The sequence below is a fragment of the Pongo pygmaeus genome, chromosome 6 (genome assembly GCF_028885625.2).
Source record: "Pongo pygmaeus isolate AG05252 chromosome 6, NHGRI_mPonPyg2-v2.0_pri, whole genome shotgun sequence".
Lineage (NCBI taxonomy): Eukaryota > Metazoa > Chordata > Mammalia > Primates > Hominidae > Pongo > Pongo pygmaeus.
This window is the reverse complement of record NC_072379.2, coordinates 149,660,147-149,671,916: the sequence shown is the minus strand read 5'-3', so window position 1 is coordinate 149,671,916 and position 11,770 is coordinate 149,660,147.

Sequence of the window (11,770 nt, the reverse complement as noted above, 5' to 3'; positions counted from 1 at the left end):
CTCAACAACTAATTTATTTTATAAACTTTTCTTTTTCTTTTGTCAAGTTGTTACTATCATGCAAATGTGTCCCTTTTAAGCTGAGGCACTCATTCTAACACCCCTGGCTCCTTTCACAGTATGCCTGGAATTCCAACACTAACATTGCCCTGGGAGTTAGTGCCCTAAAAGAGAATCCAAATTATAACACTGTTTTTGAGGCTCAGCCTCTGCCCCGGGTACGTCAGCACAAAAACCTGAAATTATTGCTCTTACCTGAGACCTGATATTGGGAAAAGGGAAAAAGCTTAACATCTATATAGATTCTAAATATGCAGTTCTCAGGTTCATGCTCATGCCAAAATTTGGAAAGAAACAGGACTACTAACTGATAAGCATTTCTCCATAAAGCATGGGTCTGAAATTCTTCAACTACTGGAAGCAATATACTTGCCGGAGGCCATAGCTGAAAGGAATTAGCCAGCTTGCTTTAGGCAGACAGTAAGGGAAAGGTCCCCAGAGAACCTCCAACCTGCCCCACAAGTGCTTACATCAGATGTTTTGTACATTTGAGGAAACTTGCACAGCGGGCTTGCCTAAACACACCTGCAGTGGAAAATCCCATTCATTAATACACATGCAGTAAGGGAAATAAATCAATTTGGAGTGACTCAGTCTAAGGGCCCACATGTGCACTGGAAGGATGGGATGGAGCTGCCAGGAATTTGCACCTTAAGCCTGAGTATTCAACTGTGAAGGGCGCAGTGGCAACCTGCTTTCAGGACCACTCTCTTTGTTGGGAGTTTTCCTTTTGCTTAATAAATTCTACTCCAGCCACTCTCTGGTATCTGTGTGCCTAATTCTTCCTGGATGTGAGACAAGGACCAAGACCTAGCTGAGCTAAGGAGCAAAAATCCTGCATCATAGTTATAATCCATTGTAGGAGGCATCAAAAGGACTTAACCCCTATAGCATAAGGAAACAAAAAGGCAGATAGGGAAGCCAAAGCAGCAGTTCAGGGTGCAATCTCAACAAATCCTAGCACTGCTTCCTTTCTATGATTCCTCAATAGAACCTGAATACACATCACAGGAAAAACAGTTAATAAAGGAGCAAAGGGGACAAAAACAAGGATCCTGTAGTATATGGGATCAAAAGTGTATCTCTCTCAAACAGCCCAATGGAGAATTATAAAAATCTTCATGACTTTTTCCATATGGGAAGAGATGCCACTCTGGTCTGGTAAACAGATTCTTCACTGGGCCTAACTTAGCTTCAGTGGTTAAGCAGATCTGACAAACCTGTTCACTGTGTGCATTCAACAACCTAGGAAACAAAATGCCTCCTCTAATAGGACCAGTCCAGAGAAGGAGAACTTACCCAGGGGAAGACTGGCAACTGGACTTTACCCACATGCCAGGTTGTAAAGGATACAAGTTTTTGTTAGTATGAATAGACACTTTTACTAGCTGTGTTGAAGCTTACCCTACCAGAACAGAGAAGGCTAATGAGGTTATAAAGTTTCTCTTCAAGGAAATATTCCCCCAGTTTGGGTTACCCCAAAGCCTCCAAAGTGATCACGCCTTCTTTTGTCTCCCAAATAACTCAAGGGTTATTTATAACTCCCAAATAACTCTCATATAACTAAGGCTCTTGGAATCAAATACTATTTACATTCAGCATGGAGGCCTTAATCCTCCAAGAAAGTAGAAAAGGCTAATCAAACTCTAAAATGGGCATTAGCTAAGCTACATCAGGAAACAACAGAAACTTGGATCAGCTTACTGCCCGTATCCCTCTTAAGAATGTGTAATTCCCCAAGAGCAAAAATTAATATGAGCCCATATGAAATGTTATATGGGAGGCCATTTTAAACTAATGATCTAATGATTGATCCAGAAGCAGCCAGTTTAGTAAAATACTTAGTTAGCCTGGGACAAGTTCAGCAGGCTTTACAAAAGTTTGGAACTCAAAGGTTCCCTGTACCAGGAACTAACCAGCAAACCAAGGTCAGGCCAGCAGATAAGGTACTTGTTAAAACATGGAAGGAAGGGTCACCTGCTCAACAATTACAAGCCAAATGGAAAGGACTGTTTTCAGTTGTGTTGGCCACGCCTTCCATGGTCAAAGCACTGGGATTAGATTGTTGGATACATCTTTCCAGGGTTAAGTCTGCAATATCTGAAGCTCTGGACCTGGAACTGGAGGCTCCCTGCAGCCACTATACCTGTGAACCTGTGGAAGACCTGAAGTACCTGTTTAAAAGAAAGCCAAAAGATAAGTAAATACCTACCAATTTTCCCTGGTGTAAAATGTTAATTGATTTTTGCTCCCTCACTTACAGATACTTGTGCAAGGGTTTCAGTCAGTTTTGGAACAAAATCCAAAATCAAGCCGAAAATACTCAACTGTCACAACTGGATCAAGCTAGCTGCACCTTTTACGACCAAGTACAAGGTTCATTGCAACCCACGGACACCGACCTAACTACCTAGGGATAAAGAGCTAGGATTCTCAATAGGCAGGGACAATGCCCATGACCAGCAGGAAGCAGCTACAGAAAACTGATCTTCAGCCCCTCTGCCTCCCATAAAGATTTATGGGGATCATGTCTCTCAGCAGGAAATGAGACAGGAGAATACGGAATTAAGGTAACCAAGGGTTAAGGCATAAGCAAAAAAACAGCAGGTGCTGACAGTTCTAGGCAAGATTAGGCAGCATAAAGGCCACATCCTTGCTCCTGTGATAACAGGATTTAAGTTCCTACTTTATCCTCTGACTGGTCACAGGCCAATCCTTCACAAGGTGTAACCATTTGGAGACCTCTAAAGGGCACCCAGGTGGGTGTTGTGGTATGCGGCCTGTAATCCCAGCTACTCAGGAGGCTGAGGCAGGAGCATCACTTGAACTTGGGAGGCAGAGGTTGCAGGGAGCCAAGATTGCACCACTGCACTCCAGCCTTGGCGATAGAGCAAGACTCAGTCATAAATAAATAAATGGCACCTAGAGGTGTTGCCAAGTTATTTTGGCTATATAAAAACCTGGGGAGCATTGTAACGAGGAGATTCTTGAGCTGGTTGCTGGAGCTCACTCCCACCCTGTAAACTGTCTTCAACAAATCTGTGCTTTCATTACTTCCTTGCTTTGTCTTTCATTGCTTCATTCTTTTGTTACTTTGTGCATTTTGTTCAATTCTTTGTTCAACACTTCAAGAACCTGGACAACTCTGTCAGTAACAATAGGATTGAACAAAGTAGTATGTATATTGCAAATAATGTTGCACAAACAAGTTACAAATAAGAATAGAACTTACTGCTTTTTAAAAGGATGTGGATAGACAGATGCAGAAATCAACATAAGTATGTGGATTTGCATAGGTAAATACGCACGCGTAGCTTTCCCAGCTCTGTCTGCTAAGGCGAGCTTAGAAAAAGTGACACCTTCTAGCAATGAGCACATCAAGTGCCCAAATCTTTGTTTATTACCCAATAACCAGAACCAAGAGTCCTTGGAAAAAGGGTAGATTCCAGAGAATGTTTCTCATGTATAGATTTGGCAAAACTCCTGAAGTTTGACAGCCTACTTTCTTGGCAAAAGTATAGGGAAGACAGAAACTGTCAGACACTGCTGAAGGGAAAGCAAAAGAGTTCAGCCCTATGGGGGTAAATAAAGAAGGATTTACCCTTTGACACACATTATCAAATTTAAGAATGTGCCCAAAAATACACTGGCAAAACTATAGAAAGAACTATGCAAAAGTCTTCTTGGAAGAGTGCTATTTAAAAAAGCAAAGACAAAAACTGATCCAAATTACCATGAATAAGAGACTGATAGGATGAACTTAGATACATCCAGGCAATGAAGTACTTCTTCGTTGTAAAAAGTAGTGAAGACTATCTCTATACAGAGTTGTAAAATCATCTCCAGGATATATTTCTAAGTATTTTATTCAATTACAAGTTGAATAAAATAATGTAAGGGATACTATCATTTGTCTAGTAAGGGGCACAAGATACACTTTTGCATATATATTTATTATATTTATATGTTATATATCTTCATATAGATACATAAATGTAAGGATGACAATAGAAAGATAAATACTTTGAAAACAAGCAAGGAAAGAAAGAAGGAAGGGAAAGAAGAAAAAGAGAAAAAGAGAGGTGGAAGAAAGGAGGAAATAAGAAAGCAAGAAAGAGTAACAAAGAAGAAAAATGGTTACCTGTGTACAGAGGGAGGGAATGAGGGAGCAGAAATGAGAACAGAAGCTGGACTTCTTTGAATTGACTGTTATGAAGATTTGATTTTAGAATGATAAAAATATTTGAGTTGAAGTGTGACTCTACCACACTCACTCTTAACCATGCACTCTACAGCCTGTCCTTGGTTACTCTGAAGCCATGATTGTAAATTTTCATTGACATCATGTGATAAATAGGTCAGGGGAGGGCAAGGGAAATGATCCACACTTTTCTCAGAAGGTGAGCTGGGAGCGAGCCTTGGATTGGAGAGTCCATGGGGAGGGCTCTGCATTTCTCTGTGGACTTTTCCCTCTATCCCATACTGAAAAGCCAAAGATGAGAGAGAGACAGAAAAAATCTTTTTTTTTTTTTTTTTGAGATGGAGTCTCACATTGGCACCTGGGCTGGAGTGCAGTGGCATGATCTCGGCTCACTGCAACCTCCCACTCCCAGGTTCAAGTGATTCTCCTGCTTCAACCTCCCAAGTAGCTGGGATTACAGGCACCTGCCATGGTGTCCAGCTAATTTTTTTGTATTTTTAGTAGAGACGGGGTTTCACTATGTTGGCCAGGCTGGTCTCAAACTCCTGACCTCGTGATCCACTCGCCTCAGCCTCCCAAAGTGGTGGGATTACAGGCATGAGCCAATGCGCCTGGCCTAGAAAAATCATTTTAAAACTTTCCTAAGTGGGAGACAATTAGATCATCATAGCAGGTGGGAGGCAGGACCAGATTGCAGTTCTGGACAGAGCAGCTTGTGGAAGCTCACATTGTGAATTTTAGCTGCAGATCAACTGCAAGAACAAACCAGCAACCCTGAGAGGACCCTCCAAAGGAAGCAGACTGCTCCTGCAGGACCTGGGAGATACCCCAAATACTGTGAGTGCCCCAACTGCAGAAGTGGGAAAGGGAGACCCTCCTCTCCCAAACACACAATAAAAAAAAAGTCTGAGACCAGACAGATTTACAGCAGAATTCTACCACACATTCAAAGAAGAATTGGTACCAATCCTTTTGACACTGTTCCACAAGATAGAGGAAGAAGGAACCCTCCCTAATTCATTTTGTGAAGCCAGCATCACAGTAATACCAAAACCAGGAAAGGACATAATCAAAAAAGAAAACTATAGACTGATATCCTTGATGAACATTGATGCTAAAATCCTTAACAAAATACTAGCTAACTGAATCCAACATATCAAAAAGATATGATCGAGGAGGTTTCATACCAGGGATGCAGGGATGGTTTAACATATGCAAGTCAATAAATGAGTTATACCACATAAACAGAATTAAAAACAAAAATCACATGATCATCTCAATAGATGTGGAAAAAGCATTTGACAAAATCCAGCATCCTTTTATGATTAAAACTCTCAGCAAAGTCAGCATAAAAAGGCCATACCTTAATGTAATAAAAGCCATCTGTGACAAACCCATAGCCAACATAATACTGAATAGGGAAAAGCTGAAAGCATTCTCCCTGAGAACTAGAACCAGACAAAGATGCCCACTCTCACCGCTCCTCTTCAACATAGTACTAGAAGTCCTAGCCAGAGCAATCAGACAAGAGAAAGAAATAAAGGGCACCCAATCGGTAAAGAGAAAGTCAAATTGTCACTGTTTGCTGATGATGTGATTGTTTACCTTGAATACCCTAAGGACTCCTCCAGAAATCTCCTAGAACTGATAAAAGAATTCAGCAAAGATTCTGGATATAAAATTAATGTACACAAATCAGTAGCTCTTCTATACACCAACAGCAACCAAGCAGAGAATCAAATCAAGAACTCAATCTTTTTTACAATAGCTGCAAAAAATAAATAAAATAAAATAAAATAAAATACTTAGGAATATACCTAACCAAGGAGCTGAAACACCTCTACAAGGAAGACTGCAAAACACTTCTGAAAGAAATCATAGACGACACTAATGGAAACACATCCCATGCTCATGGATGGGTAGAATCACTACTGTGAAAATGACCATACTGCCAAAAGCCATCTACAAAGTCAGTGCAATCCCCATCAAAATACCACCATCATTCTTCACAGGGTTAGAAAAAACAATTCTAAACTTCATAAGGAACCAAAAAGGAGCCCACATAGCCAAAGCATGACTAAGCAAAAAGAACAAAGCTGAATGCATCACGCTACCTAATTTCAAACCATAAAACAGTGTGATACTGTTTGATAGGCACATAGACCAATGGAACAGAATAGAGAATCCAGAAATAAACCCAAATACTTATAGTCAACTGATCTTTGACAAAGCAAACAAAAACATAAAGTGGGGGAAAGGACACCTTCTTCAACAAATGTTGCTGGGGTAATTGGCAGCCACGTGTAGGAGAATGAAACTGGATCCTCATCTCTCACCTTATAGAAAAATCAACTCAAGATGGAGTAAGAACTTAAGCCTAAGACCTGAAACTACAAAAATTCTAGAAGATAACATTGGAAAAGCCCTTCTAGACATTGGCTTAGGCAAGGATTTCATGACCAAAAGCAAATGCAATAAAAACAAAGATAAATAACTGGGAGCTAATTAAACTAAAGAGCGTTTACATGGCAAAAGGAACAGTAAGCAGAGTAAATAGACAACCCACAGAGTGGGAGAAAATCTACACAACTGACAAAGGACTAATATTAAGAATTTACAACAAACTCAAACAAATCAGTAAGAAAAAAAAATCCCATCTAAAAGTGGGCTAAGGACATGAACAGACAATTCTCAAAAGAAGATATACAAATGGCCAATGAACATATGAAAAAATTCTCAACATCAGTAATGATCAGGGAAATGCAAATCAAAACCACTATGCAATACCACCTTACTCCTGCAAGAATGGCCATAATCCAACAATCAAAAAACAGTAGATGTTGGCGTGGATGCAGTGAACGGGGAACACTCCTACACTGCTGGCGGGAATGTGAACTTAATACAGCCACCATGGAAAACAGTGTGGAGATTCCTTAAAGAAATAAAAGTAGAACTACCATTTGATCCAGGAATCTCACTACTGGATATCTACCCAGAGGAAAAGAAGTCATTATTCAAAAAAGATACTTGCACATGCGTGTTTATAGTAGCACAATTCACAGTAGCAAAATCATGGAACCAATCCAAATGCCCATTAATCAAAGAGTGGAAAAAGAAACTGTAGTGTGTGTGTGTGTGTGTGTGTGTGTGTGCATGTGTGTGTGTATGATGGAATACTGCGAAGCCATAAAAAGAATGAATTAACACCATTTTCAGTAACCTGGATGAGATTCGAAACCATTATTCTAAGCCAAGTAATTCAGGGATGGAAAATCAAATATCGTATGTTCTCCCTGATATGTGGGAGCTAAGCTATGAGGACACAAAGGCATAAGAATGATACAATAGACTTTGGGGACTTGGGGGGGAAAGGTGGGAGGGGGGCAAGGGATAAAATACTACAAATATGGTGCAGGATACACTACTCAGGTGATGGGTGTACCAAAATCTCACAAATCACCACAAAAGAACTTACTCATGTAACCAAATACCACCTGCACCCCAATAACTTATGGAAAAAAAGTCACATTTAAAAAAATGAACTTCCCTAAGTTGTTCTTGGAAGATCCAGACAACCTCCAGCTAAGAGGAGGGCTGAGAAGTGAAACAAGCATGTGCTTCAGACTTGAGCTGACCTAACTGTAGCCAGACCCACCATTTCTGGAAGATTCCATAAGCTTCTTGAGACTTAGTTCCCTCTGCTATGAAAAGGGTCAATAAAACCAGTTGTGCAGGGTTGTCATGTGGTTTTCACGGAATTATTTCTAAAAGTCTCACACATTGCCTAGAGCACAGCAGCCACTCAAGATGCCACGGGATATATAAGAAAAACACAGACTAAAAAATCCTTCTGTGTTTTACCTAGAACCACACTGCAACTTAGGGGTTCAGCTGGAATTACAAATTCTAGTCGTTTTTTAGAGCAGCTAATCTTCTCCCTAAGCTCCCTGTCCTCCACCCCATCTCTTATATTCTTAGGAGCACAGCCTTCTTCTTGGGAGGTGTTGGAATGTATCTAGACATGGAGTTAGTAGACCAAGTTCTAGTCTTTTCTTGTCAACCTAGATGACACTTGGGATGTCCCCAGTTCACTGGGGTTTGATTCTTTTTCAGTAATTAAAGGAATTAGAGTAGGTTTAGATTTGGTGTCTCTAAATTGCCTGCAAGTTCTGAAGACCTGCCCTGGGGACACTAATATCCTGTTAAAGGTAAATGACAGTTTTCAGACAACAGCATCACAACAGACACCAGATAGAAAGTGCCTATTAAGCAAAGGCCTGTCCTATGCAATATGAGCTGGAGGGACATTCTGCTTGAACTCTCAGCTTCCCCTCCCACAGCCTCTACGATCACATGCAGGCTGCCCCCCATGACCCCCACTCACACACAGCTGCCTGCTCTCCTTCCCAGCCAGCCTCACCTGCTTTTGCAGAATGGATGAGCTCACAAGTTCTCTCCAGGGCAGCGTGAACTACCATTTTTACTTCCAGCAAAACCTCTGACCCCGCTCAACTTCTGACCATGGAAGCTCCAAAGGAGTGGAGCCAATGAAGAAATATTTCATATTTAAACAAAAAAAGAATGTAGTATTTCACAATTTGATCAGTGCTTCAGTTTGGCCTGAGGTAAGTGTTTTTCTCCATGCACCTACTGGACTCCCGAGAAACCCAGTCACAGCCATTGCTTTGGATGGTAGTGTGACTCTGAAGGCCTAGTGAAATAGCCCAAATTTTGTTCAATGTTGTATTCTCTATGGTCAGCCACTGAGATACACTTCCTTCCCCTCCATTTCAGGACTGAAGCCCCGAGTCGCCCTGCTGACTTGACGGGAGTGTTGAGGGCTGACAGCTGCTGGCTGAGCCCTGCCCCCATCCCTAAGACACCACCTCATGATTGGTCTCAGCTAAAAAGTCACTTCCACCAAGGTCATCTCCCATTCCCAGGGCCACTCACACCTGATGACTTGTCAGTGTAGAGGTATAGAGGCCTGGCCTCTGGCCCCAATTTTGGGTAGCTGTGCAGGGCCATCTTAGCCCCTGGGCTCCTGGAGGGGTTGACTCACTAGGCGTTTGTTGTCATCGCAGCCTGACTTCCTCTGCTTCCTTCACTCGCCCACAGGCTCTTCCCAAAAATACTCCTAAATGAATTTCATGCCTGCACAACTTTATCTCAGCATCTGCTGAACTGTGACAGTGACATCCACAAAGCACAGTCTAATCCTCCTCACTGAGTGAAGGGAAGTTGAAGGGTGAGTGTGGGAGAGATTTGGGTGGGTACACAGAGCCAAACCATATCACATGAGTTATACCTAATCAGTTATTATTTGTATATTAGTAAATTATTATAGTTTGTATTTAGTTGCACCCATCAACTTACTAAATTCTCTTATTGTTGTTAGAGTAGTTTATCACCTCCTGGGCTGTGGTAATGGATTGCAGAGCGTGGGTGCTTGCTCTTACGACTGTGGCCTGTGAGGTCATTTTTGTTTTTGGAGTCCTGGCACACTTACAGGTAATTTCCACCTGTGCCTCAGAACCAAGTTTTCGCTCCAATTTAGAAGAGAACATTTTCAGAGGCTTGTAAAAATCTGACATTGAATTAAATTTACAGGTAATGTAGAAATAATTTACTGACTTTTTTATGATAACACATGTGGAATAAAAGGCTCATATAAGTTTATAGCTTAGGGAATTGTCATAATTTGTTTGCTATAAGCTTTTATATGTATCCATATTATAATATGTAGGTATAGATTATGCCTTCTCATACCTGTATTTGATTTTATTGTGTGAATATAGCCCAATTCATTTGGTCTCTATTGTAGATGGATATTTGCATTGCTTTCAGTTTTTTTATGAGCACACTGCTATAAATATTATAGGCATTATCTTTTGTTGAACACTTATTTCTCTTGGGTATGCACCCGAGAGTAGAACGGCTGAATATTGGCTATGTGTAACCTTCAGCTTTCATAGATACTACCAGATAATTTTTTTTTGAGACAATCTCATTCTGTTGCCCAGGCTGGAGTGCAGGGGTGCGATCTTGGCTCACCACAACCTCTGCCTCCTAGGTTCAAGTAATTCTCCTGCCTCAGCTTCCCGAGTAGCTGGGATTACAGACATGTGCCACCATGCCTGGCTAATTTTTGTATTTTTAGTAGAAGGGGGATTTCACCATGTTGGCCAGGCTGGTCTTGAACTCCTGACCTCAAATGATCCACCCACCTTGGCCTCCCAAAGTGCTGGGATTACAGGTGTAAACCACCATGCCCAGCCCAGATAATTTTCCAAAGTGGTTTTACCAATGTACATTTTCATCAAGCCTTCTATGAGAGTTCTTTTTGCCGCATATCCTCAGAAGTTTCCTTTTTTTTTTTTTCTTTTTGAGATGAGATTTCACTCTTGTGGCTCAGGCTTGAGTGCAGTGGCACAATCTTGGCTCACTGGGTTCCAGTGATTCTTCTGTCTCAGCCTCCCAAGTAACTGGAAGCCCACCCCCATGCCTGGCTAGTTTTTTGTGTTTTTATTAGAGAAAAGGTTTTATCATGTTGGCCAGGCCGGCCTCAAACTCCTGACCTCAGGTGATTCACCCACCTCTGCCTCCCAAAGTGTTGGGATTACAGGCATGAGCCACTGGGCCCAGCCCCTCAGATGTTTCTTAAAATTTTCTTTACACAGAGGTTACACATTTAGAAGTTTGTCCTAGGTATTTTATCTTTTTGTTATTTTTAAAAATGTGATGTATTAGTCCATTCTTGCACTGCTATAAAGAAATATCTGAAACTGGATAATTTATAAAGAAAAGAGGTTTAATTGGCTCATGGTTCTGTGGGCTATACTGGCTTCTCCTTCTGGGGGGCCTCAGGAAACTTACAATCATGGTGGAAAGTGAAGGGGAAGCAGGCACGTATTCACATGGCCAGCAGAAGAGAGAGAGAGTGAGAGGAGAGGTGCTACACACTTTCAAACAACCAGATCTCATGAGAACTCTATCACGAGAACAGCAAGGTGGAAGTCTTCCCCCATGATTCAGTCACCTCCCACCAGACCCCTCCTCCAACACTGGGGATTAAAATTCAACATGAGATTTCAGTGGAGACACAGAGCCAAACCATATCACATGTGTTATACCTAATCAGTTTTTATTTGTAACTTAGTAAATTACTATAGTTTGTATTTAGTTTGCACCCATCAACTTACCAAATTCTCCTATTGTTATAGTAGTTCATCAGTTTATTCTCCTGAGTTTCACAGACATGAAATCATATTATTTGCAAATAATTTTATATCTAGCTTTACAATTTTTATGCATGCAATTACTTTCTGTTTTATCGTTGTAGCATTCACTTGCTCTAGAAAACTGCAGGGGTAATAAGGAACAATGACATGTTTCCCTTTTACCTGACATTAGGTTGAAGGGTTGTCAAATTCCCGACTAAGCATGATGCTGGATTTGATGTTGAGGTAGACACAGCTATCTATTTTGTATTATAAGGAATTATTTTTA